The sequence below is a fragment of the Ascaphus truei genome, chromosome 4 (genome assembly GCF_040206685.1).
Source record: "Ascaphus truei isolate aAscTru1 chromosome 4, aAscTru1.hap1, whole genome shotgun sequence".
Lineage (NCBI taxonomy): Eukaryota > Metazoa > Chordata > Amphibia > Anura > Ascaphidae > Ascaphus > Ascaphus truei.
In genome coordinates, this window is record NC_134486.1 from 60594037 (window position 1) to 60621216 (window position 27180).

General features: G+C 44.5%; 1 protein-coding gene across 11 annotated transcripts in view; it reads left to right on the forward strand.

The window, feature by feature from the left end:
* GTF2A1L (general transcription factor IIA subunit 1 like) overlaps window positions 1-27180 on the forward strand; it is a 409851-nt gene that overhangs the window by 170332 nt on the left and 212339 nt on the right. The gene's annotated exons all lie outside the window — the stretch shown is intronic.

Here is a 27180-nt window from a genome sequence, read left to right on the forward strand (position 1 = left end):
GAAGGTCCTAGAAGAGGGCAGCAAGCTTCAAGGGCAACCATATAGTGATTACTAAATGTATCAAATGTGCCTATGACCTTGAAAGCAAATGGGTCCCCATTGGAAATAAAGGCACATTCGACCAGGGCAGTTTCTACCTCATGGGCATTCAAAGCCTAAGCATCTCCAAGGCAAATTTGTAAAGCTGCAGTCTTGTCCTCATTCACACTTTTGTGGAATTCTACAAGCTGGATGTACAGTAGAAGCCTCAGCTCAAGCAAGCTTTGGCAGCAGAATTCTGCAAGCGATTGATTGATTGAACCATTATCTAAAAATTGTGTATTTATGTCCTTTTTTTTTCCCATTGGGTGAACTTTGATATACTGTATCCCAATTTGTACCTACTGCCATGTGGTGAACAGGAAAATAGAAAATGTATGCATCTTACCGTCATTTTTCCCCCCTGTACTTCACTAATAGTGGGTAAATCTGACTCCTTGCAATTAACATATATCAGTTATGTTTATAGCTATGGGAGAAACCGAATACTGCCTCGGCAGGGAAAGGGAGGGGCTCATATACAAGGTCCCTGCAGAAGAGTTTATTGTACTACCTATGCTGAGGGAGGAGCTAATCCCAATTACAGGAAAATAAATGATGGTAAAGGGAATACATTTTCTATTTTCTCAGTCATGGAGACTTTTGAGGCTGCCAGATTGAAAGCTAAGAGGGCATCTCACAATAGATAAAGATCTCCCTAAGGGGATTCTGATCTACATGGCACCATTTACTCTAACTGGCAAGAATATTTGTCAGAGGAAGAGGGAGAAATCAAGGATATGCTGGAAAAATGTAATGTGGAAGCTTTAGACGGACTCATCAAGGGAAACTATGGGCATTGAAGATGTCAAACAAGATCTTAATACCGTGGATTGTGCATATTTTGGCCCTCAAAGAATAGGGAGGGCGTTTCCTGTACATAAATTTATCAAGAATATCATTAGCAATGAGTGGAAGCGTTCAGCTAAAAGATTCTCTAGAACAAAAACCCCTTTGAGACAACGTATCCCTTTTCCAATTGGTATACGAAGCAGTGGGATATTGCACCAACGTAAATCCGTCCGTTGCCCGAATTTCAAGGCGAACAACAATTCCACTGGAGAATGGATTCTTCCAAGACGGAATGGGCCCTTTCATAGCAGCCAGTATGCCGCAGCCACTCCACTGACAGCATTCAGCCGGCAGGGATAGTTGGCCTCTGGTCGTTTTTTCCCCAGGGTAAGTAATCATAGCTTTGGCAATAAAGTTTAAATTGATTTTTAGGTTAAGGTTTTAGGGGTTAAGATTAGAGATTTTAGGGTAAGGATTAGCTTTAACACTAGCTGTTAAATGTAGCGGGTTTTAAGGTAAGGGGATAAGGGTTAGCATTAGGGAGTAAGGGGTTAATGAGTTGGTGTTTTTAGGGCAAGGTTGGGGGATTGAGGTATGTTTTAACTTTGGGGGAAATGGTCGGCGGCTAAATTTCCTTATGGCTTCATGTCTGGATGAGTGACTACAGTGACGTCCTAGAACAGGCCCTAATAGCTTGGAGGATGATTCTTAAGTCCGACTGCAAGACTCTGTCCGCACCAGAATTTTTTTACATACATACTATAACCTGGCATACACTTTTATTTATTAAAAATACGTAAACGTCGCTGGTACCTCTCCCTTCCCCCCATTCCACCTCTAACTCTTTCTCTGCCCTATCCCTTCTCTCTCTCTTCCCCCTCCCATCCCTTCTCTCTCTCTGTTACCTATAATGTTTAGCCTTATCCAGAAATAGAAATGTAGATGCATTTATAGTGTGAGCTCTGCTTCTCTTTTCCCTCTCTCCTCCTGTAATTCTCTTTCTCCTTATCTCCTAACTAACTGACAATCTTTCCTAGTTTGTGTTTTCTAAACCCATAGCTCAACATGTAGGAGGTTTTGATTGGTTGAGGAAGTATGTTCAAAACTAAATTGTGTGTGTATTGCTTTGAAGATAGTGGGAAAAACCTAGAAATACCAGATTTATCAATACATTTTGGTCAGGTCAACATACAGGGGGGAAAGAAACAGCTCCTCTTGCGTGGGAATCTAGATGTTAATTCGGGAACCACAGTATTGTTTGTTGAATCCCTGATAATCAACAAGAGATGTTTGGACAGGTTGGGAAGTAAAGAAGCCATTTGTTGTCAATATCTCTCTCCTGGAATGTTTTTCCAGTTGAAGATAATCTATTTTAAAAAGACAGTTTATGTATCCAGTAATAAAAGCATTCCTGTAAGCAATTCTCTTGGGTAACACTCTCCCTCCCATCCCTTCTCATACTCTTACTCCCCCCCCCCCCGCCGTCTCATCCTCTCTCTCGCGCTCGCTCTCGTGCTCCCCCCACCAAACACACACACTTCCCCCTGTCCCACAATACATACACAATACACATGTACAGAATAGCTCCCTGCCCAATAATACACATGCACACATTACCCCCCTGCACACAATACCCCCTTCCAGCATAACTCCACACCTGCCAACCTCCACATCTGCCTCGATCGCCCCAAATAGCCCACATCTTACCTTTTAGGGAGCTTCCGGGGTCATGTGGCCTTTTAGCATTCACCAGCGGAGGTGGTGCTGAGCACCAGCGGGGGAAGAGGAAAGGAATGTCCCAGCGGGGGGGGGAGGTGTCCCGACAGTAACTGCCAGTAGTCGCTATACCCCCGTAGTCACCGCGCATGGGACTCCTGTCCCAGCTCTCACCCCTGTTGGCTTGAAGGCAAGGGTCGTAGGGCGAAACTTTCTGGGAGTTTGAAAGTCCTGTCCTACGGTTGACAGTTTACAGGATCCCATGGATAGAAGAATGTAGAGTGCACTCAAGAATCAGTACTCGGCTATTTGAGTTGCCTTTAAACCTATGGTGTCATGTTGTGTATGGCCGTACATGAAGATATGGATGGCTCAGATGGAGGAACAACTAAACACTGGTGTTCATAGACAGAGGGTCCTTAAGGACTGTTCCTGTTAAAGAAGCAGTGGATTTCATGTGCGACACTTCATTCAATGCTATGAGACTTATTACTAGAGCTGCGGCATGAGCGGTCTAAACTAGAAGATCCTTGTGGTTAAGATCGTGCGCTGCTGAGAATGGGCTTGTCTCTCTCACCTTTACAGGTGACGCACTGTTTGAAGAGGCAATGGATGCTATCTTTCTGAAGCTTCAGGAGCAAGAAGATTTTTTTTTGTACCTCTGGAGAAAAAGTCCAGAGGTTTTCATCCAGATGGGCATTTATTTCGGGATGCCAGAGGTTACAGTTCTGGGAGAGCATATTCCAAGCTCTAGCCGATCCTTTCCTAGGAACCCAGCTTTCTGAAGATAAACAGGTTTATCCCTGAGATCGTAACCAGTAGAAGGATGAATCTCTTTTCAGGGATCAGTGGACCAACATCATGACTGTATGGGTATTACATCAGGATATATATGCAAATTCACTGTGTGGTCTTCTCAGAACACATTTATCCAACGCTATAAATTATTAATAGAAGAATAGAATGGAAGGAAGTTTGTGCAAGCAAATTTTCCAGATACCTGTACTTCCCATCCTAAATAAGGAACTGACGACAACCCTGCTTTCATTGTGGACGATAGAGAAAGGAATACATTTCTTACCATAATTTTTTTTGAGTCCTTTCATGACGGTGCACATTTTCCCGTCTGACGAGATTATGTATGCTCTATGATGTATTAGAGTTTGAGGAAAGCCTATGCGTTTGGGCTAAATTTATGACTGGGGAGCTTAGGAAGAAGGAGCCTTTTAAATGTTGGCAGTGGTTGGTCCTAACTCACAGTAGGAGGGGTATAAAACCCCATTGTGTGCACTATCATGGAGGGACTCTGAGAGGGACAAAAATGACTATAATAAATGTATTCCTTTATGTGGCAAATGGCCAGATTTGTTGTTCTACTATAACTACAGAGAGATTTGAATACAACCATTGGCACAAGGTTGTCAAACTCCTCCAGTTCTACTGAACACACTTATTCCCTTAAAGTAACAGTAACTAAACTGAATGTTTTGTGGGTAAAGTACTTTTTTTTCCCCAAATATTTTTATTAGGCGAGAATCAAAATTACAGGCATTTAGTAGTCAGTAGCAGCCTAATACATAATTTTCTAAGAACATAACGATAGACAAAGAATATCGCCAAGAGCGGCGAGACCTTTAGTCCACTCCGTGGACCAGTGGGTGTAAGGTCAGAAAAAGAGAGGAAAGAAGAGGATGGGGTGGGGAGGGGGGGGAGTAGCTTCTCCCCAGTTGCTAAGACCCAGCTACTTGAGCTGAGGATTACATACCTCCTTTAATTCCCGGTTCATTGGGTGTTTGGGCCGGGTTGGTGACTAAGTCATAACTCCCAAACCTTGTAGTGACCCTCTGTTTTACGTTGGAGGAACGCTATTAGTCTCTCCATCAACATAATCTCGCTCACCCTTCTTCTGACCATTTGTTTAGAGGGGGGAGTACCTTCTTCCAGGAGAACGCCAACTCACATCTTGTCGCTGTTAGAATAAAGGAGATCAATTTCCTAACTAGGCGGATAATTTCCTCTATTGGCCTGCCGAGTAGGTAGGTTAGTGGGTCAAGAGGAATGGTGAGGTCTGTTACCTCTTTTATTAAATTTTGTATTGTAAGCCAAAAGTTCTTAATTCTTGAACATGTCCACCAAATATGGGCCATGTCCCCTCTTTGTCCACACCCTCTCCAGCATAAATCAGAGGTCAGGGAATAGATTTGTTTTAATCTTACTGGGGTAAGATACAAGTGGAACGTAATTTTGTAAATATTTTCTTTTGTTGTGGTACATATGGAAGTTCCTGAGGCAGTGTCCCAAATATCTTTCCAATCCTCTTTGTCTATAACTGTGTTCAATTCCGCGGCCCACTTGAGCATATAGTGATGTGCTGGGGGGCCCGCTGCCGTCTCCATATCAGCATATATTTTAGTTATTAGACCCTTTTGATTGCCAACTTGGCATAGTTTCTCAAAATTTGTAAGAGGGGGAAATTCGAATTTTGCAGACATCTTTTGAAGAAAATGCCGAATTTGTAGATATTTAAAAGTGCCCAGTTCTGGTGCCTCATACTTGGTGCGTAGGATTTTAAAACTCAGCAGCCTTCCATTGCTCAGAAAGTCGGCAACCACCCGGATCCTCCTCAAACTGAATTGTTCGAACTGTTTTGGTTCACAACCTGGAGGGAATTTCGGATTATTTATAATCGGGATGAGTTGCGATCCAGTGGACGAGAGTTTGAACTTGGTTTTACATTTCGACCAGATTTCCCAGGTGTGCCTCATGGTGCCTAGTTCAAATTTATGCACCTTCATATCACTTCTATCCATAGACCAGAGGCAGGCAGGCAGAGAAGGTGACTTGGCGTATTGGGACTCGATATCTAACCAGCAGTATTGACCCGGGTCAGCGTTCCATACCACTGTTTGTTGTAATTGAGCCGCTCTGTAGTATCTTAAGATGTCTGGCACTCCCAGGCCTCCTCTCGCTCTGGATGAGTAAAGGACTGACCTAGCGACCCTTGGTTTTTTTCCTTGCCAAATAAAATTAAACATTCTATTTTGTATATTCTTTAGTTCAGAGCCAGGTACATGGATCGGGAGTGTCTGGAAATAGTATAGCGATCTAGGGAGTATGTTCATTTTTACCGAGATCATTCTCCCTATCCATGAGATCTGGTAATCTTCCCATTTAAAACCAGAGACGAACATGAAACACAGACAGAGCTCAGTGCACATCCAGGAAAACTTTATACACGGTACAGTGCCTAAATATACATGTATTGATATCTATTAAATAAAATGGTCTTTTAGTTTAACATTTTGGCCAAATTGTTGTAAGCCCCTGAGCCACTGCATGGCAGACCAAATCTCAAAGGTCCCTACACTAATATAAATTCTTAATAACCTGTGCATTGCCAGGAAGAATGATTTATAATAAATCTGTCAAAATTAGTTGCAAAGTTCTAAGTCTGAGTCTGATTGAAGCTTTTATTAACCTGTACATTACCAGGAAAAGCACTCTGTATTAGATTTGTCACAATCACACTGCAAGCAGGCAAGTTCCCGTGAGAGTGGGAGATGCTATGGAGTGAGCTTTTAACCATTTAAAAGTGGGAGGGGGTGATCTTAAATTAGGTAGGTTGCCACCCTCCAATCAGCTAAGACCAGCTGAACAAGAATTGTAAGACATACATAAAGTTTCCCTGGATGTGCATTGAGCTCTGTCTGTGTTTCATGTTCGTCTCTGGTTTTAAATATATATTGCCATGCTCAGTAGCACTCCTCTCTGTGACACTTATACGCTTATATATATGTTGTGACTAATTTTGGGGTTCAATATGAGCTTCTTGGTGTTCTATATATAAATCTTCCCATTTATCCAGATCTTTTTTTAATTTTCCCCAATAGGGCCGGGTAGTTATATCTATATAACGAGTGGTAGTTTCCCGATATATTCACTCCCAAATATTTAATGTGTGAGGAGTTCTACCGATAGTTGAAATTTAATTTAAGCAATTTAGCTTCTGGCTCTGGTAAATTTAGATTCAGGGCTTCAGATTTATCGTTGTTGATTTTATAGCCTGAGATATTGCCGAAGTCTAATAATTCTTTATGAAGATTAGGAAGGGATATTTGGGGATGGGTTAGGGTCAAAATAATATCATCGGCAAATAACGAGATTTTGTAATTTATTTCTCCAATTGGTACGCCCTGGATATTTGTGCTGTTGCGGATTTTGGCCGCTAGGGGTTCGATGGTCACAATGAATAGGAGTGGGGACAGGGGGCAGCCCTGCCTTGTGCCATTTTTTTATATTGAAATTCGTAGCTGTGCTGCCTGGGAGTTTAACCACCGCAGATGGTTTGCGATAAAGTAACTGGACCCCTTCCAGGAATGAGTCTCTGAAGCCAAATTTCTGTAGAGTTTTGGTAAGGAAAAGCCAGTCGATTCTATCGAACGCCTTCTCTGCGTCCAAACTCAGGATAACTGCTTTGGTATCTGTGAGGTTGATATGATACACTATATTTATTATTTTCCGGGTATTGTCTGAGGCCTGACGGCCAGTGACAAACCCGACTTGATTGATATGTATTGATCTGGGTAATATGGGGTTCAGTCTGTTTGCCAATATTTTGCTGTTCAATTTGAGGTCATTGTTCAGCAAGGAGATTGGGCGGTAGCTCCCGCACTGCATCGGATCTCTGCCTTCCTTATGAATGATCGCAAGGTTGGCAAGGGAAATTGATGTTGGTATTGGGCTGCCCTCCATAAAAGAGTTGAATAAGTTCAGCAAATGGGCAGACACGGTTGGTAGGAATCTTTTATAGTAGACATTGGTGAAGCCATCAGGGCCTGGGGCTTTAGAAAATTTTAGCGTCTTTACTGCATCTGTCAACTCTTCCAGTGTTATTTTCCTGTTGAGTAATTGATTATCCTCCTCTGTTAAGCATGGGAAGCTACAACTATCTAAGTGGTCTGAGATTGCTGTAGATGCTGAAATCTTTACATTCCTATCTTGGGTTTTTAGATTATATAAATTAGTATAGAATGTTGTGAATTTCTCCGCAATCTTTTTTTCGTTATACATTATCTCGCCAGACTTGTTTTTAATTGCAGTGATTTGGGATCTCTTCTAAACTCCCCTTAGCTTGCTAGCTAAAAGTCTGTCGGCCTTATTGCCCTTATCATAGTATCTCTGGTTAGTCCATTTGAGAGCTTTTTCTACATCTTCCAGTTGGATTTTTTTTTATCTCATTTCTAGCGGCAGTAAGAAGTTTGTAAATTTCCCCAGATGGACTAGCTTTATGTTGCTGCTCCAGTTTTATCATTTTCTCTGTCAAGTCTTTTAGTAGTTTTAGTTTTACCTTCTTCCTATGGGATGCAAGGGAGATAAAGTTGCCCCTGATTGCTGCCTGATGGGCTTCCCAAAGTACCGCTGGTGACGTAACCGAGCCTGAATTGAGTGTAAAATATTCAGTAAGGGCTTTTCTGATTTCTCTCTCTATTTTCGGGTGATTCAACAAGGAATCGTTTAGTTTCCAGGTAAAGGTGCTTGACTTTACAAAAGGAATAGAGAGGGTTAGTGTAATAGGGGCGTGATCTGACCAGGTAATCGGTCCAACGTTTGAATTTGAGCAGGCCTCCAACACATTTTTGGTAGCCAGAAAGTAATCAATGCGAGAGTAGATCTGGTGAGGTGCGGAGTAGAAAGTGTAGTCCCTTTGGCCCTGATGCTGTGATCTCCAAATATCCACTAATGAGAACTCCATGAGAACAGTTATGAATTTTTTCCCAGTCTTCTGGGAAAGTACCGTGTGTTGGCGGCTTGGAGGAAACGATTTATCCTCATTGGGGTTTAGGGCCATATTTAGGTCCCCTCCCACTATCATTGAGGACAGATAGACGTGGTCGACCATGTCTAAAACCCTTTTTAGAAACTCCCCTTGGTTTTCGTTAGGCGCATATAGGTTGATCTGGGCGATCGCCGTGCCAGAGAGAGAGCCGTATACCACAAGAAATCTACCCCCTGGATCCGAAACTGTTTTGACATGGTTGAATGGGGTACCTTGGCGGATTAGCACCGCGACTCCTCGCTTCTTACTACTGTATCACGAGTAAAAACCCATTGGGAATGTATTACTGAATGTTTTGGGCGGTTCATAATCCGTGAACTGCGTCTCCTGAAGAAATATCACGTCCCCTTGATCTTTTCATTTCTTGGAGGGCCAATTTCCGTTTTCTATTATTTTGTAATTCCTTTACATTAAGGGACACAAATTTGATTGTTTTTTGATTAGCCATAATTGTTATTTTTAGTAGGTAGTCTTAGGACCTCTCTGTTCCCACTAGGGAGGTCTTGTGAATTTACTTTACAGCGTGGGTTAGAGCAGGGGAGCGCAAACTTTTTGTGCTGCGCCCCCCTGTCTCTCTGCCCCTGGCTCTCGCGCCCCCCTGCCTTCAGCCGCGTCAGATGACGCTGCGTGGGCGTGTGACGTCAGGTCACATGGTGCCGCGGCGTCTATTGACGCCGCGTTGCCATGGCGACGCAACACAGGCGGCTGAATCCCGGTAAGTAAACAGTTGCAGGGGCCTCACGCGATCCCCCGGCATTTAATTTAAATGCCTGGGGGAAGAGCGCGGGGCCTCTGCAACTGCCCGCGCCCCCTCAGCACAATCTCCCGCCCCCCCTGGGGGTCGTGCCCCCCACTTTGCGCACCGCTGGGTTAGAGTATACTACTCTGGTAGAAGGGATAAACCCGTAGCTTGTTTCAGGGTCAGCGGCCTGGGGAGAGGGGGGGGTGCAATGGGTAGGAGAAAAGATTTGCTGGGACAGATCCAGCAGATAAAGAGACAGTAGAAAAAGGCCTGCGAAAGGCCTCAGAGAAATATGGCCGGGGTTAACTACCGGCATTCGGGCTTAAGGCCCGGCGGGGGAAATCCGAAAACGCGGGCACGACGCACAGGAAGACGTGGACCCGTGAACATATATATACATAAGTAAGTTATGCTCTTCCTTGCATGAAGACACCCGAGTGGAGTGGGGGAAGAGGCATGGAGAATAAATATATGTATATAGTTGATAGAATGTAGGTCTTTATATCTAAATGATTGTGAACTTTCTCGTGGTTACTGCTTATGTTTTATATAACTGTAATGCAGTTAACACTTTCTGGGATGAGCGTAGAGAAGAAAACATCTTCGTGTATTTGGACACCAGAGCACTTCGACATTTGGAAGAAGTACTCACGGTTAGAGGTCCTCTGGTTTTGTGTATGCCCCCCCCGTGATACAAACACCACCCCCTCCAACAATGGGTCGGAGCCTCAAAACAAATCTTCCGCGGGAAGCATGGAACAAAACTTTGTGGCCTAATCCCGGGCCAAAGACGTTTAAGCAGTTCCGTCAGGAAGGTATCCAGTGAAGAACGTGGGTAAAGCCTCTCGTCGATGACATCTATGTAATCTTCTCCCAGGTAACAATAGTCATCGTCGTTTGGGTCCCGGGGGTAAGGTAGCAGGTGACCTGGATGGCGGGGATCCTAGATTTGCTTTATTTATCTCTGGGTTGGCGTCGTTCTGCGTGTCTCCTTGGGGCTCTGGCATTGTTGTCTTCGTCCTCCTCTGTCTGTGCAGCAGCCGTTGATGTTCGATCAGGCAGCCAAGAAGGCGGCGGTGTCAGGCCCAGTGCGTGGACGTAGGGGATCATGTCTGCTGGCTGCCGTATTGATAGATACTTTCCTCCAGAGTTTGCCAGTGGTATTTTACTCCACTCTCACTTAAGAAGGATGTTAGGGGTTTCATCTCCCGCCTTCGGTTTATAGTAGTTTTTGACAAGTCAAACATCTGAAGGGGCTCGTCTCGTTTCCTTCCCCCGGCAGGCCGCTATGATTTTTTCTTTTACTGAATAGCTATGTAATCTGACAATGACAATCCCGTTCCTCCAAGGTGTCGCAGATCATGGTGAACAACTCCATTAGGTAAGGCCGGAGGTGACCAGGCAGAACCTCTTCAGGGACGTTGCAAATACGTATATTCTGTCGTCTGTCCCGGTTCTCCTGGTCCTCCATGTTATCCTTCAGAGCTGTGATTTCTTCCCCTAGTCAGGAGATTTCTTCCTCTGCTTCAGTCTGACGTGCATGAGTCTCGTCCAATCTGACTTCCATTCCCTCCGTCCTCTCTGCTAGGCCCGTGATCTCACTCTTGAGTTCAGAGACCGCCGATTTAAAGTCAGCTTGGAGGGATGCATGTATTTTCCTGTGCATAGTTGCTAGGAGGTCCTCGAGGTTTGCCCTTGTTATGGGTTCCTCTGTAGTAGGAGCTTCTGTAGCCCGAGCGCCTCTGCCCTGTGTGGTAGAAGGACCTCGTGTTCTGACGCCATCTTGGGATTCAGTCGGGTCCCCTGGGCTTTTTGCGAGGGCGAGAAGTATTTCGTGACCGCTTGGTCTGTGGGCTTCTTACTTTGTTTGGACATTTCTCTAATGTTGCCCCAGGTAGGGATCCAAAAAAGTTGAGAAATATTAGGTGAAAGAGCGTTTATTCTTGCTATTGTGTTGACGGATCCACAGAGCTCCTCTCCTACACCACCATGCACGCTGACGTCACTGGAAACCCACCGTGGGTAAAGTACTTTAATGTATTACTGGTCAAAAATGTAGGTGTTAATTATAACAGATTGTGCAAAGTAAAGCTAATAGAAGACCTGCTTTTGCGTAATTTTTTCTTTAGTTATTTTATGATGTGTGAGTGGTTTTGTGTGTTTTTAAAATGAAAATGCTGGCGCTTAATTCAATCATATTAATATATAGCGATATATTATATATATTCTTAGTCTAAATACTAAATGTGCAAACAAATGCAAACTCACCCCGGAAGAAAGCGTGGTTACGACAAAACGTACATCGGGTACTTGGTTGCACAGCCGTACGAAAGCGGTAAGCTCTGTGACTCCCCGATCTGGTCTATTCCTCTGAAAAAGCTAAGTAATCAGCTAAATGTAGCCATTTCACCTGATGGCTACTATTCTGCCCTTGGGCTGGCAGTAAACCCTGGTACAATCAGGTTGTCAGTAGTTGATTTGGGGGTTTCCCCCTCTTTGGAGCTGCACTTGTAACACCGGGTGGCAGTGACATCAAGCCTGGGCATGACCAATCATGAGCCAGACCTGGTGCCCTCCTCCTGGCTGTACTTAAGGGCAGTACCGCCCCAAATTTAGTTGTGTCCTTCCCCACTGAGGAAGGCAGGTCACACAGCATGAGATTGGGGCTTTTCCTTGTGCTCTTCCCTCGGGGGGGAGAGTGAGTGTGGACCATACCTCTGCCTCTGTTAGGGAGGTGGGGAAAAGCTAGGACGGCTGCGGGCGACCTTGGCCTGTAGTGACATTCCACGGACCATCCTTCAGTGAGAGCTGAGAGTACTGCATCGGGCAGAAGCCTGCCGTGTAACTGTGCTGTACAGAGTGAATAACCGTTCCTGTTATATACTGTACCTCCTGCCTGGTGCGTGACCTTAACGGGGGGGAGAGGTAATAAGTTATAACGTGTGAGATCACCTTCAGTTCCTGGAGCCTACGGCAGATGGAGGCGCTGCACTGCTAAGGAGATATGTTTGGTATGAACCCCAGAAGCCTGGTCCTGTGTCCCCACTACCATCGGCGGATGACTCAGCAATCCTGTTGCCAGGAGGTATATGTACCATACATTGATTTTCACAATATAAAGGGTTTGTGGTGATCCTACTATAATAGACATTGTACCTCAGGCCTGCACAACTCGTAAAGTGCGAAGGGCCGAACTGCTCCAAGGAAAAAAAATTGGGCCGCACGGGTAAAATCATCATCGTCGTCATCGTCATCTCTCCTCCAGCACCTCTCATCATCATCCTGCACCTCCCATCACACTCCCCCCATCACTCTCCACCTCTGCACCTCCCATCACTCTCCCCCCCTGCACCTCCCATCACTCCCCCCCCCCCCCTCACTTCCCATCACTCTCCCCCCCTGCACCTCCCATCAATCTCACGCCCCTGCACCTCCCATCAATCTCCCCCCCTACACCTCCCATCAATCTCACGCCCCTGCACCTCCCATCAATCTCCCTCCCCTGCACCTCCCATCACTCTTACCCCCCCCCAGCACCTCCCATCACTCTCCCCCCTGCACCTCCCATCACTCTTACCCCCCCAGCACCTCCCATCACTCTCCCCCCTGCACCTCACAAGGAAAACAAAGTCGGCCGCACGGGTAAAACAGCATTATTCAAAATAACACATTTATTTACAATGTTTACTTGAAACAAAATTACATTTAAAATACTTACATTCAAATTACTGTAACTAATTTCCTAAACATCTGAAACTTAATGAGAGGTATTACACCTCTTTATAGCAACAAGCTTGTTGTATTCCGGGGTCATATTTGTAGTCAGCATCCCCCCCCCCCCAAGTCAACATCTCTCCCCCCAAGGCAGCATCCCTACCCCCAAGTCAGCATCCCTACCCCCCAAGGCAGCACCCCCCCCCAAGTCAGCATCCCCCCCCCAAGTCAACATCCCCACCCCCCAAGTCATTTCAGCAGCCCCCCGCATGAATGAATGAATGACCCCCCCCCCCAACCTGGTGATGTTGGCGGCGGTAGCAGGGGTGGCGTCGGCGGCAACAGAAGAGGAGGTGGTGGTGGATGGCGGTGGCGGCAACTAAAACTAATTTAAATTGGTGGCGAGGTGAAGCAGGGGGAAGCGCGCTCTAGTAACAGACCCAGAAGTTCCGGGTCGCGCTACACTGCTGGAGCGTGTCCCCCTGCTGGAACCGGGAAGGGGGTTTAGGGGATTAGGGGAAGCGCGCATTCAAAGTTTGCTGGAGCACGCTCCTACTAGAGGGCACAGACACAGCATGCGGCCGCGAGCATTCTTTTCTTACCAGGAAAGAAGGGATTGACGGGGGGCCGTCGCGGGGTGCCCCGGCGGGCCACATGCGACACGCTGGCTGTATGTTGTGCAGCCCTGTTGTACCTGGTTGCACAGCCAAATGAAAGCAGCAGGCTCTGTGATTCTCCTGACTCCCTTATCTGGTCTACTCCTCTGACAAGCTAAGTAATCAGTCGCAATAGGACTGCTAACTTATATCCAATATGACAGACGGAGATGTTTAGAGCTAATATGCAGCTAGAAACAGGAGCTTCTGCAGTTCCGTTTTTGTTCGTATTGACTTTCACAATATAAAGGGTTTGAAGTGATCCTACTATAACAGCAGACATTATGAGTATATGTGTATATAGCACACATAATAGGAGCTACATTTGTGTTATAGCTATGGCTGTTTAACTACATGTCAGAAGTTAAAAAGATGTGCCTTGAACGTGGCACTTTAAGGGATCCCAACTGACACAGTAGTTTGTAGCAAGAAAAACTGTTGTATCTTTTTCATTGCAGCCTTTATAGTATTCACACGAGAATGCTCACCCTCAGGGGTTCTCTGTCTCTAGGCATAACAATAGTCATAATGATCCCTTTGTTTTTTGGACTGAGATTGTGACTTCTACTGTATGTATAGTGATTACACCTTTGCTGCTATTAAAATGCTATTGGTCACTACAGGAGTATGACTGACTGTACAATCAACATCACAATACATAATGCAGCATAATTAGACACCGTAAGGGTTAATTCGATCCGAATAGTGTCAGCTAATTCAGCGATTTAATTAGGCACCCTAGCATTTCATCTGCCATAACAGAGGTCTAACTGCAATGTTAGTATCTTTTAGTCCGTTACATTTCTTGATTTAGCTACATTTTGTATCATATGTTTCCTTTCATTCTCAAGGGCTTTTAAATGTGCCTACTATACTATTTTTGCTAGCTGATTTCACCACAAGTAACCCTCACTGATTTTGTTTTCTGACGGGTTTATTGATTTCATACCCAGACCTGATTTTTTTTCTCCCCCTATCTTTTTCGTTTATTGGGGGCTTGCAACAAAAGTACAAACAGTAATAGCATATTATCATTGACAGTGAAGTGATAGGCACATGACTGGGGATTGTATAAATCGACACCAATAAACTGATTTTCTCTTTACTTAAAGATGGGTTAAAAGGGAGACAAAGCGAGGGGGGAAGGGTGGGGGGGTAAGTGGAATGTAACGGGGCAGTCGACTACAATTCCGGTACTCTCTTGGGGTTCATGTTAGAGCTAGGATCTGAAGGATCTGTGGAGGGACGGCGCCCGGCCACCGTCCCAGATTTTGTAAAATTGAGGCATTCTTTGTTTCAACATGGCTGTGAGTTTTTCCATGCTCATGACCATGTTTATTCTATAGACAACTGTACTCTTGGAAGGTGCTTTTACTTGTTTCCAGGCCGCTGCGATTGAGCACTTAGCGGCAGTTAGGATAGAGGAGATCAACCTTAACATTGGGGGGGGGGGGGCAGGTCATCTATAGGTTTACCCAGCAGATATGTCAGAGGGTCCAGTGGGATATCGAGACCCAGAGTCTCGTAGAGAAGCTTCTGGATTCTGGTCCAGAACTTCTGGATCTCCGGACATGACCACCAAATATGTAATGTCTCCCCCTTGACCACATCCCCTCCAGCAAAGGTCTGGGGTACCGGGGAAGATCTGGCTCAGTCTACTCGGCGTCAGGTACCAATGAAATATGATTTTATAGATGTTTTCTTTAGTTATGGTACAAATTGAAGTTTTGTTTGCTGAATTCCATATATCCTCCCAATCTTCCTTGTCGATCTGTAGGTTAAGGTCAGCCGCCCACTTTTGCATATAGGAGTGGGTGAGGGGGGGAAGTGCCGACTCAATTCCCCTGTATATCCCGGATATAAGTCCCCTTTGGTACTCGCCCTTGAGGCAGAGGGATTCAAATTTAGTCAGAGCGGGGAATTTGGAATTTTGGGAGAGAGCTTGTAGGAAATGTCTGATTTGCAAGAATTTAAACAGGTGGAGGTCCTGAGAGTGGAGTTTGTCTTGGAGCTCCTGGAAGGACAGGGGTTCCTCTTTCTTCAGCAGATCTGCAACCATTCTAATGCCTAGTTCCTGAAATTGACCGAATTGGGATCGGGAACAGCCAGGCGGGAATTCTGGGTTTCCGAATATCGGGTTGAGTTGGGAAGGGGATGATGAAAGGCCATACTTCCCTTTATTCTTAAGCCAAATGGACCACGTGCATCTCATCGCCCCAAGGTCAAATTTCTGGGTTCGCCTTTCTTTGTTTGCTTGGGTCCAAAGGAGAACCGGGAGGTGGGTGGGGGACGCGTGATGGGACTCTATCGCCAACCAGCAGTCGTGGGGTAGTTCCAAACGACCGCCTGGCGTAGTTGGGCTGCTTGGTAGTATCTGATCACGTCCGGGCCCCCAGACCTCCTCTCGCCTTTGAGGACAGCATTACTGATCTCGGGACCCTAGGCTTGTGCTGTTTCCAAATAAAACGGAATATATGGGATTGTAAGTTTTTCAATTCTGATAGTGGTATTATTACTGGGAGGGTTTGGAAGAAATACTGCTGCGGCCAAGTTTATTCGAGCATTTGCCCGTTCTTGGCCGCAGCAGTAGCCTGGCGCGCGCCCGAGGGTGACGGGCGCGCGCCGAAGCAGCGGAAGAGCGCCCTCCGATCGGGGCGCTCTCCCTACCGCTGCCGGGTCCGCCGGGTCCCCCGGAACCCCCGGAACCCCCTGCCGCCATCCCCCACATCGCGGGACACCAGGGCTCCCTCGGGGAGCCCTGGACGCGCGTGCAGGGGGCGCAGGCTCCCGAAGACGCGTGACCGCGAGTCTATGACGCGCGGCACGCCGAGGGGCGGCCACTAGCAAGCCGGGAAATCTCTCGGCTTGCGGATCTGGCCGCACTGCAATTAAGTGTGTCGGCAGTGTATAGTAAACGGGGGAGGATGTTCATTTTACATGAAACAATTCTGCCTAACCAGGAGATTTGGTGGTGGTTCCAATTGTCTAAGTCTTTCTTTATTTGATTAAATAGAGGAGGGAAGTTAGTTTGGTAAAGTGATTTGTAGGTATTGGTGATCATTACTCCTAGGTATTTTATATGGGTAGAGTTCCAGCGGTATTTATAGTTAGCTTGCACAGATCTGATTTTTTACATTTATATATTATTCTTTTTTAAATAAATGTTTGATTTTGTTGCCTACCTTTTTTTAGAATTTATTTATAATAAAGTTACGTTTGAATTGCTTACGTATACTTCTTTGAATATTTACTCTGGTGCGCTGCAGAGGGAGCTTTCTCAAGTGCCTAGTTGCACTTACTCTCTAACAAATGTAATATCCATTAATAGAATCAGTGTAAATAATCTAAAACATTTTATTCCTAGATTTAAGTGGCCAAGTCCAAAGTAAGTTCACAACAGATCCAAAGGGTGTTTGTGAAGCGTTAACATTAGAGTGTGGGGCTATTTCTCCAAAGATGAATCACATCTAAGGACATTTCTATAAACAAAAATAAGATGCGCACGCTCCATAGTGCAGAATGTAACAAAAATAAGCTTTTAATATAAAATGTGACCTGCTGATTCACAATGTTTAAAACGTAATTGCGCATTGTATAATAAACATGGCGTGTGATTTTACTGGACTATCTAATACAAGGTGGTAACAGGTCCCAGTAGTGTTAGCGGGTATCAGGAGTAAATTGAAGCCCATACCGTTTACGCTGAGCCACAACAAGCAGAAAGAAATGTTTGTACCAAGAAAAAGATCCTGAATGAGCCAGAATGAGGACTCTCCTTAATCTGCGTAGCCACGCTGAGTCGTAGGTGTATCCCAGCGTGGTAGTATGAACAAGTGGCCATATATCCGGAAACACACCAACCACGTGTCCCTACACGTTTTGCCACTATCTCAACAACTTTCTTTTATATATATAAATAATAGCATGTTCTTGTATAGTTCTGCTAGTTTTACATAGACATTTTGCAGACATAGGTCCCTGTATTTGTTGGTGCCTGAGGCACAGGGAGATAAAGTGACTTTCCCAAGGTCACAAGGAGCTGACACAGGGAATTGAACCAGGTTCCCCTGCTTCAAACTCAGTGCCAGTCAGTGTCTTTACTCACTGAGCCGCTCCTTCTCTATATATCTTGTGATGTCTCAGTCCCAGCGTAGGATCTCATGTCCAGATTAACGGCAGGAAAATTTAGCGTTTGTTCACAGGAGGGTTTATTTACAAGGTACAAATCAGGAACAGGATTAACTCATAACACAAAACAGAAACAAAAGACCTACTGTAACTCATTTCAGGAGTTCTGACTAGTACAGCTTCGTCCCTAACTAACAGGGGGAGCACTAACCTCTTTCCCTACCTTACACACTGTACCTGCAGCTTTCCACTTGCAGTCTCTCACAGGGCTGTCTGTGTATGTGCCTTCAGATCAGCACAGCAGCCGCACAGGAAACGGTCTGTGTTGCCTTTTACATGGTACGTGATTAATTAAGGCTCAGGTGTGAGGGAAGGGAACACACCCTCGAAGGTGCTGGGTCCTATGTACCTCCCCTCAAACACTTTCTGCTTCAGTACATCACAATATATATAGATAAAGATATCTCTCTCGCCGATAAGCAGTGAGACAGGACTCAGATTGATGCCAGGAGACTCCGGAGCTGATATCTTTTAATATCAGCACCGGAGACCCCTGGCATCAATCCCATGTAGTAAAAATGCATTTACAGTCAACTTAATTACCTTAGCGGCTAACCACTAAGGCCATGAAGGGGTTTATGGACAACAGCAGCTTTATTGGGGGCAGAGGGGGTGAGTGAAGGAGATACTTGGCCCTTCAATCACCCCTCTCTGCCCCCAATAAACATTACAATATGTTAGCATCACCAATACACAACCCACCCCCTGTGCCCCCACATGAAAATATCATTTATTCTTTTGAAACCAGGGTTCATACCAGAGGCCTGTGGGGATCCCCAGGTGGTTCCATGGTCTAGGGGCCCTCTGGTGGTTCCCACAGGTGTCCGGGGATCTTTGGGTGGTTCCCACGGTCTTGGGGTCCTTGGGTGGTTCCTGTGGGGGGTCCAGGGGTCCTCGGGTGGTACCTATGGGTCCCCGCTGGCCTGCGGTACCATTCCTGTTGTATTAAAAAAAATGTGGCATACAATTCAATCAATACACCTCCCCCCCACCACCAAACACATACAGTATAGTAATGGGCAAAATAACTATTATCCAGATATGGATAATAGCTAATTTGCCCATTATTAAAACAAACATTAGCCAGTCAGCAATAATAATGTAAATAAAAACCTTTCCACTTACACCTGCCATTATGAAGGGCGTCCTCGTTTGCATACTGCTGGGCCATGTCCTCCGTTGCCAGAAATAAAACAATCTAATGGCCCCTAAACCCCTCAATCACCTTAGCGGTTAATAACTGCTATAGTAATTAAAGTGTTTACCCCCCGTCCCCCACTAGCCACTCGGGAGGCCTAACCACCCACCCTGGACCCACTTTACCCACCCTGTACCCATTGATTGCATAGTGGTACATCATACCCATATAATATGGTCATGATAAGCCCCAATACCACAAAATGGTCACCCTAAAAAAAAAGAAGACATTAAGGCCCAAAATACACAATAATAAAAAATACACAAGCACCTAAACAACACAATTCAATAAATAAAAACAGCAGCAAACAAATTCTATTAATTAAAGCACTAACCAACAAAACAAAGAATTTAAAGTAGTAACCAACACATCAATTAATCAATTATACAACTAATGGTAAAGAAAGGGTATGACCCCAAGAAGATACCGATGCTTCAAAAACTTGCTGTAGGGAATATGCAGTCCTAAAGTTCCTGTGTACAATAAACGGAGGTCACCACCACTGTCAGCAGTAAATGAAATAAATAAATCTGAGTATAACACAAACGCACGTGTAAAGGACTAACCGGGGTGTGGGCTATAAAGCGGTAACTGTTAGAAGTACAGGGCTACACATAAAAATACATGCTGCCGAGTAAGTCAAGAAAAAACAGAAACTGCTACCCTTACCAGACCCCGTGTCACACGGCGTGTTGCCCGACTCAGCTGGCTGGAATTCGTGAGTTCACCGAGAGTGCTGGTATGGGGCTGTCTTCCCTGCTGTAGCGTGGTCTGCATGCTCCTGCCGATCCGGTAAGTGGTAGTAACAGAAGAGAAATCCCGGCGGTCACTGCAAAGGCTCCATGAAGCTCAACCAAGCGTTATAATTGAAAAAACTTTATTAATACAAAATAGTGAACATAGAAAAAACCTAACGCTTTTCGTCCCGCGAAGGGACTTTAATAAAGAGAATAAAGTGATAAAGTCCCTTCGCGGGACGAAACGCGTTAGAGGTTTTTTCTATGTAACACCACTACCATCATCTCATTTCCCCCCCCTCATCATCTCCTCACTACCCTCATCATCATCTCATTTCCCCATCATCATCATATCATCTAATTTCACTCCCCTCATCATATTCATCTAATTTCCACCCCCCTCATCATCTTCTCACCCCCTCATCTCATTTCCCCCATCATCATCTCATTTCCCCCTCATTTAATTTCACTCTCCTCATCTCATTTTCTCCGCCCCATAATCATCTTCTCACCGCCCTCATCATCAACTCATCCCCCCATCATCATCATCTCCTCGCCGCCCTCATCATCAACTCATCCCCCCTTCATCATCATATTTCCCCCCCAATATCATGATCATTTCTTGAACCAGCATCGTGTTGCTTCTTTCCTTGCTTAGCTCCTGGCAGACGGGGGTGTGTGCTCCACCCCTGCCACACACTCCACCACTCGCCTGCCAGCCATGGCCCGTCCCCTCAGCACTAGCGCTGCCATCGTTTGCCGCCATGCTCCCCATTACCTCACTCTGGCAAACTAAAATTTGCCACACTTATTGCCATTTTGCCACTTATGGCGAGAGGGTTGTCCACCTCGGGACTAGAGGATATCTTCATGGATGATGACACACTTCTTGTCGGGCTTGATGTGGAGGCTCTTTACACAAGAATTCCACATAATTCCAGGCAGGTATAAAGGCACTATCATACTATTTATCATCAAGAGGTACCACCTTTCAAAAACAGTTTTGGCGCTACTCGACTTTGTTCTGACAAAATTATTTCTTTATTTAATAACAAAATCTTTCACCAGCTTCCAGGTACAGCAATGGGCACCTTATGTGCGCCAACCTATATCTTGGCTGGTGGAAGAAGACAGTAGTCTTTGCAGACAATATGGACGAATACACTCAATATATCGAACTATGGGGTCGATATATTGATGACATCCTTATCTTGTGGCACGGCCCGGGGGATGCCCTTTTCGAATTCTTTGATATATTAAACTTCCAATTAACTAAATTTAAAGTTCACGTGCGAGATCAAAAAGGATTCAATTAACTTCTTCGATCTTATGATCAATAGAGACGGACTGTAATTTTCTTACCAAGACCTAACGCAAAGATACGGCGACGAATAGTCTTCTACAGTTCGATACACACCATTCGCCACATCTAGTGCAGAACATACCTACCGGACATTGTATTTGTATTTGCTGGAACTTTATGGCAATCGTAGTTTTTGAACAACAAGCACTAGAATTGAAGTCTTGCTTTATAGAGAGGGGGTTTAGTCTATCCTGTATAAAGAAGGCATATAAGAGAGCCAAATTGGCTAGCGGACAAGAATTGCTGTCTTTCAATAAAAACAAACAATCTAAAACCATCAGATTCGTCGGAAATTATAACTATCGTGGAGTTAGATTGCTGGAATTTCACAGAGGCACTAGCATCTCCTGGTGGCCGATGAAGATCTCAGCCCAGTACTAAGACCCAGGCCAACATTGTTCAGCAGAAGAGCTTGGAATATAAAGTATTTGCTAGTTTGTAGCCATTTTTTACTCCAACTAATATGACATGGCTAATAGGCAGACCTAAGGGATCTTTTAAATGCAGTAGCTGTAGGGCTTGTGCCTTCATGTTACCTGCAAAGAGATTTCCCAATTAAAATAACTAAGGAGTTTGAAATTGGGGCATTCATTAATTGCGTTACAACAGGAGTCATCTATATGGCTTCCTGTGATTGCAAGAAGAAGTACGTGGGCAAAACCAGCCGTCAACTTGGGTGCCGGATCTTGGAGCACATGGGTCCGGTCCGCAATCACTTGGAAACTCCACTAGCAAGACATACTGTATGAACGAGGCCCATGAAGGTAACATGGAGGGACTGAAATTCTTTGGCATTGACAAGCTCAATATTGGAGAGAGAAAAGGAGACTGGGACCGCATTCTTCTGCAAAGGGAATGCAAGGGGATTTATGACTTGCAAACCCTCAGCCCCAAGGAACTTAATGAGGGGTTTTTGTTTGCTCTGCTTCTTTAGTACAGTAAGCCCTGCTGTAAGTGTATACAATTAACCTGTTACAATGGCAAGACACCACTTCCAATTGCATCCATATTTTAGGATAATATTCTGCCGAGTCTGCTCCTTTTATTAGCTTTCATTAGTATGCCGCATTTGTCATATCAGCCTGACAGATGCTGTTAGTCACCCTACAGAACTTGTCTACTGATTCAGTAGACTCAGATGAGCCCTTGCACTGACACGTCATTCTAGTATATGTTTTCAACTGCGATTGGCTCGCAAACAGCCAACCGACATAACAGGGTAGATTCGAGCCCCTGACTGATCAACACGTCATCATCTCCTATAGGAGGATATCCAGCCAGGCACCCTGCAATCCAGCCGTTAAAAGACTTGCACGGCGATTACTTAAATCATCCCTTGACAAAGCGCCTATGTGATACGGCCGTTGGGATATCAGCTTGTTCCTACGGGTACTGCTTTGTTGCTTGGGCAAATCATTCCTACCAGACCATGGACTCGCTTTCCTACCAAACAGATAGATAGAAATTCTATCTTACAGCACGGCCCAGTGTACTGAGCATACCACATCACACAGGTACAAATTCACTAGTCCCAGCAGGGAGGGACTCATGCTCCTGGCTAATAATACTGTGTAATTATGCCCCTGTGAACAGGGTGAATCACTATATTACTTCCCATATGTGTGCATAGCACTAGGAGTAATCATTATAACTACCAGAACTTACCATTACAAAATTAGGGACTTTGCCTGATAATTACTTATACTGTAGGCTCCCATCTCTGTTCCTCCATTCATGCTGGATTTAAGCATTAGTGGGGGACATCTGCTCCTGGCAAATTATACTGTGTAATTATATTCCTATGAACAGGGGCTAAACACTTTTTTTACTGCCCTTATGAGCATTAACAACCACTAGTAACATGCTTTACAAGAGAACTAGGGACTGAGCCTGGCACATATATATATATATATATATATATATATATATATATATATATATATATTCTGGCATTTATCATTGCTCCCATTTTTGTTCCTGCACTGACACAGGTTTGATGCACTATTATTTGTGTTGTTTCTCACACTTACAAATACTCCTGTTAGACTGATAAAGATTGGCGGAACCGTTCATACCACGGTAACATAAATCAAACTTTTGACTCTGAGATACACGTGTATCAGTGTCATTGATGTCATTTGTAACCGTTAAGATGTACAGCACGCGTAAATAGTAACCGTTATCACCACTGAATGCGTACATATTAACCGTTATCACCAAGGTATTTGCCAACCACATCTACCATGGAAAACACAACCAGGGAGATGTTGGACCCCAGACTCATAGATATTAACGCTTATCAGTCATTAATGCATCTTGCAACCGTTATTACCACGGTATCAGCATATGATAGCCATTATTACCACAGTAGTTGAACATGTTGATATAGCTTGAATAGTACCGTGGTCGTGGGACAGGGGAGCAAAATTCCCTTCCTCCTAGTACGCTCACTTTTCATTCGACTGGCTTATCGTAGCCGCCACTTACCTGATAAAGCTAATAACGCTCTCACCTATGGTCTTTAATTGTAAGACTATTTATGGTGGGCATTATCTAGGTTTGTATGTATATCCTTAATGTTAGCAGGAGGCTTGTTGCATCTGGGACACAATTGTAAACCCCATTATTTTATCTATTTTGTTCCAATGAATGTTTTTTAATTGGTACCTATTATAATATTTTCCAGTGAATTCTTCGGTTCTAGTACCATTGACCAACAGTATTACTATTTACTTTCTCTTGAGTGATATTGAGTGCTGTTTACTAGGGGTTTTTCTCTGGGCCTTGTGTTATCCAGTTATTTTGTATGTTATGTCCCTTTTCCCTATTGCACCGTTCACTCCACCCACTATCATTATTACTTATTAGGAGTGCTGGTATCCCATCTGTTTTCAACTACATCAAGGATTCACCTCATTTTGCCCCATTTAATGTGCAAGTAGTCTGTTCTTGTTTCCCAAATAAATAACCTTACATTTACCTGTTTAAATTAACCTAATCTTTCATTTATCTGCCCAAGTTTTCAGTCTATCCAAGTCCTTCTGGCGAAAAGAATTTAAGAGTAGACTCAAACAGAATACTGTGTGCCCTCAGTCTTGTTTAAATATCAAGACAGTGGAGTTATACAGCATATAGACCAGCTATTGGCACATCAATTATAGGAAACATGATCATTTTAAATCCTTGTTAAGTCCATGTGACGTTATGTTAGCTAAAGTGTAAATCAAACAGGCTTTCAATTGTAGAAGCTGCTTGTCTCCATCACCACCTCTGGTGGGTTTTGGCACATGGGCAATGGGCATGCAGCATAATGTGGCCAAAGAATTGCCTCTCTCCCTGAAGTGTCTGGCAACTGGCCAAAATTTAAATTCTTCACAATCCATTGGACAGTGTAGAGCCTTACTAATGGTTGACTGGTGTGGTTTAAGCCTTTCAGCACGAGACATTTTTCCGACATAGTCAATTTCGCACGGTCACTTAATGAAATAGACAACATACAGGCATACCCCGGTTTAAGGACACTCACTTTAAGTACACTCACGAGTAAGTACATCTCACTCAATAGGCAAACGGCAGCTCACGCATGCGCCTGTCAGCATGTCTCGAACAGCAATACCGGCTCCCTACCTGTACCGAAGATGTGCGCAAGCGGGGAGACTATAGTGCCTGTTACAAATGCGTTATTTACATCAGTTATGCATGTATATGACGATTGCAGTACAGTACATGCATCGATAAGTGGGGAAAAGGTAGTGCTTCACTTTAAGTACATTTTCGCTTTACATAAATGCGGTCCCATTGCGTACGTTAATGCGGGTATGCCTGTACTATTTTTTGCAGTTAAGTGAGTTTTTGATGGCCATCTTTGTGCCATCATGTGGATGATTGTAAGACTTGCCAAATATTAGAAATTGGCAGACAGCGCAGCCTTTTGCATTTATAAACTCCTGGTGGTCTGGTGAGCCAGTGTCCAGTTTCAGCATTTTTTTGTACAGGGTCATTCTGGGCAAGGCTGTCGCCTATACTTCTACCCCTCCTGAAATAAAAGTTGTTGTTTAGTGAACAAATGCCCCATATTAGGGTCACCCACCAAGATGTGCCAATGCCTGAGGGAGCTAGATTTAATCTGTATGGATGCAGTCGAAATGGTGTTTACAAAACAAAAACATGACTCATCAGATCGTGCAACATGACAGCTATTAAATAATTTCTGTTGACAACCCTAGCCATCTCTATGACAGAGTACACTTCTGCAAGGTTATAACCCCTGAAGATTAATCTATTGGCTATGTCATATATTGCAGAGTTAAATTCAGCCACGTCACTTGTGTTGTGTACTACACGCTACAATTGAGAATTTGGTCATCCGCGCTTAAGCACCACAGGCTCTTAAAGCTAACAGAAGGGTATTTCTGGAAGACTGTACATGTTACCGTGCTCCTCCCTTTAGAAGTGTGCTGCTGGTAAAAGGATTGGCCTTACATATACAGTATGTAAAACAAAAGAACAGATCCAGCGCTCCTACCAATTTGGGCTAAAATATACCAGTGGCAGGGGCTGTACAACTTGAGGAGGTTGGCAAGCTTGGATCATGTTTTATCAAAAGATGCAACCAAATGACTCCTTTGTTACAAAGACAGGTTCTAAATGTAAACATGATACTAGCATATTGTAAACAAAATTGGTAGGAGTGTAGGTTCTGTTCGTTTGTTTTCCAGGAGAGTTTTTCTGTTTGTATCTTTATTAAATATTCTATTACCTAAAGCATCATCCCGCTTATAAACTATGGTGTCAAAGAAACTGATCTGTTTAGCACTGTAAGCTAATGTAAACAATATGTTGGAAGCAAGAGTATTGATATAGTCAACAAACCGAGTTAACAGGGCTTCAAAGCCTTGCCAAATCAGAAATACATAGTCAATATACCCCCTGTAGAATGTAATTTACAAATAATTAGTCATGATTTGAAAATAATTACAGTTCATACTCTACCATGAACAGTTTGGCATAGGATGGGGGCAGATTGGGCCCCATTGGTGTGCCAATCAACTGTAAATAGAAATTGTGTTCAAATTTAAATAATTTTTAAGAATGTCAATCAATAGGGGGTCCCTAATGTTTTGTCAAGCAAAATATGCAATCTAATGGCCGACTGACCCAGAATTGGGGAATATTCATATATCAGCTGGACAAACTAGCTTGTGAAGTCTGTTGATAATTACAGAGAGAGCATTGTCAAATACAAAAAATAAAATCACAAACTAGTCACTAGTGATTATTGCAAACACTGAATATATAAATGGTTTATCTAAATGCCAACCAGACTGACAGACAACAGAGGGGTGCAGATTTATGAGCCCCAGACATCCTGCATATACAGCAAGTATGACTCTAACCTTGTGTACTGATTTTTCAGACATACAGTACAGGATAGCAAAGTAGGGGTTAAGCACTTTTTTAAAAGTGCACCCTTTGGCCGCGAGGTGCACAAAGCCCCCTCAAATGGGACAAAATGCTGAAGTGGTGGCAGAAAACATAAGGCCCCCCTCAAGTAGACGGGGTACAAAGATAAAGAGCAAATTCATGTGATTTATGATTTATTATCTTACCAATTGACCAATGCAGAGAAGTGTCTTGACTAAAGGCCTTTCTTTTGTGCCCACGTATAAGATAAACAAATAGTTGCATGGACAAGGAAATAACATTTTCCCCTGCTGGCTCTCCTTACCTTGTCTCTTGTGTTCTGACGTCACGTGATCCCACAGCGTTATTTGATGCCGTGGCGACGTGTTGCCAGAAGCCGCTGGAAACAAGGAAAGGGAACTTAGGGGGCGGCCCCAGTCACTTCTACAGGGCGTGCACTGTGCTATCAAGCCCCGCCCTCCCAGTCAGGCCGGTCCCAGTCCCTACCTTGTCGCGCACCTTTCCCCAGCGGTGCGCGACAGGTTTTCAGGCAGGCAGGGGAATTTGAAATTAACATCTGCGACGGAGGCGTGGCCACGCCCCCGCCGGCGGTTCAGCCAATAAGGGCGAACCAGCCGCGGGACGTCATGGCCACGCCCCTGCAAACCCACAGCCATGCCCCCTCCCGTCGCAAACCTTCCCTCCCGTCAGACCGCCTATCGCGGTGTAGCGCGGAGCACGCGCCGCCCCCCCCCCC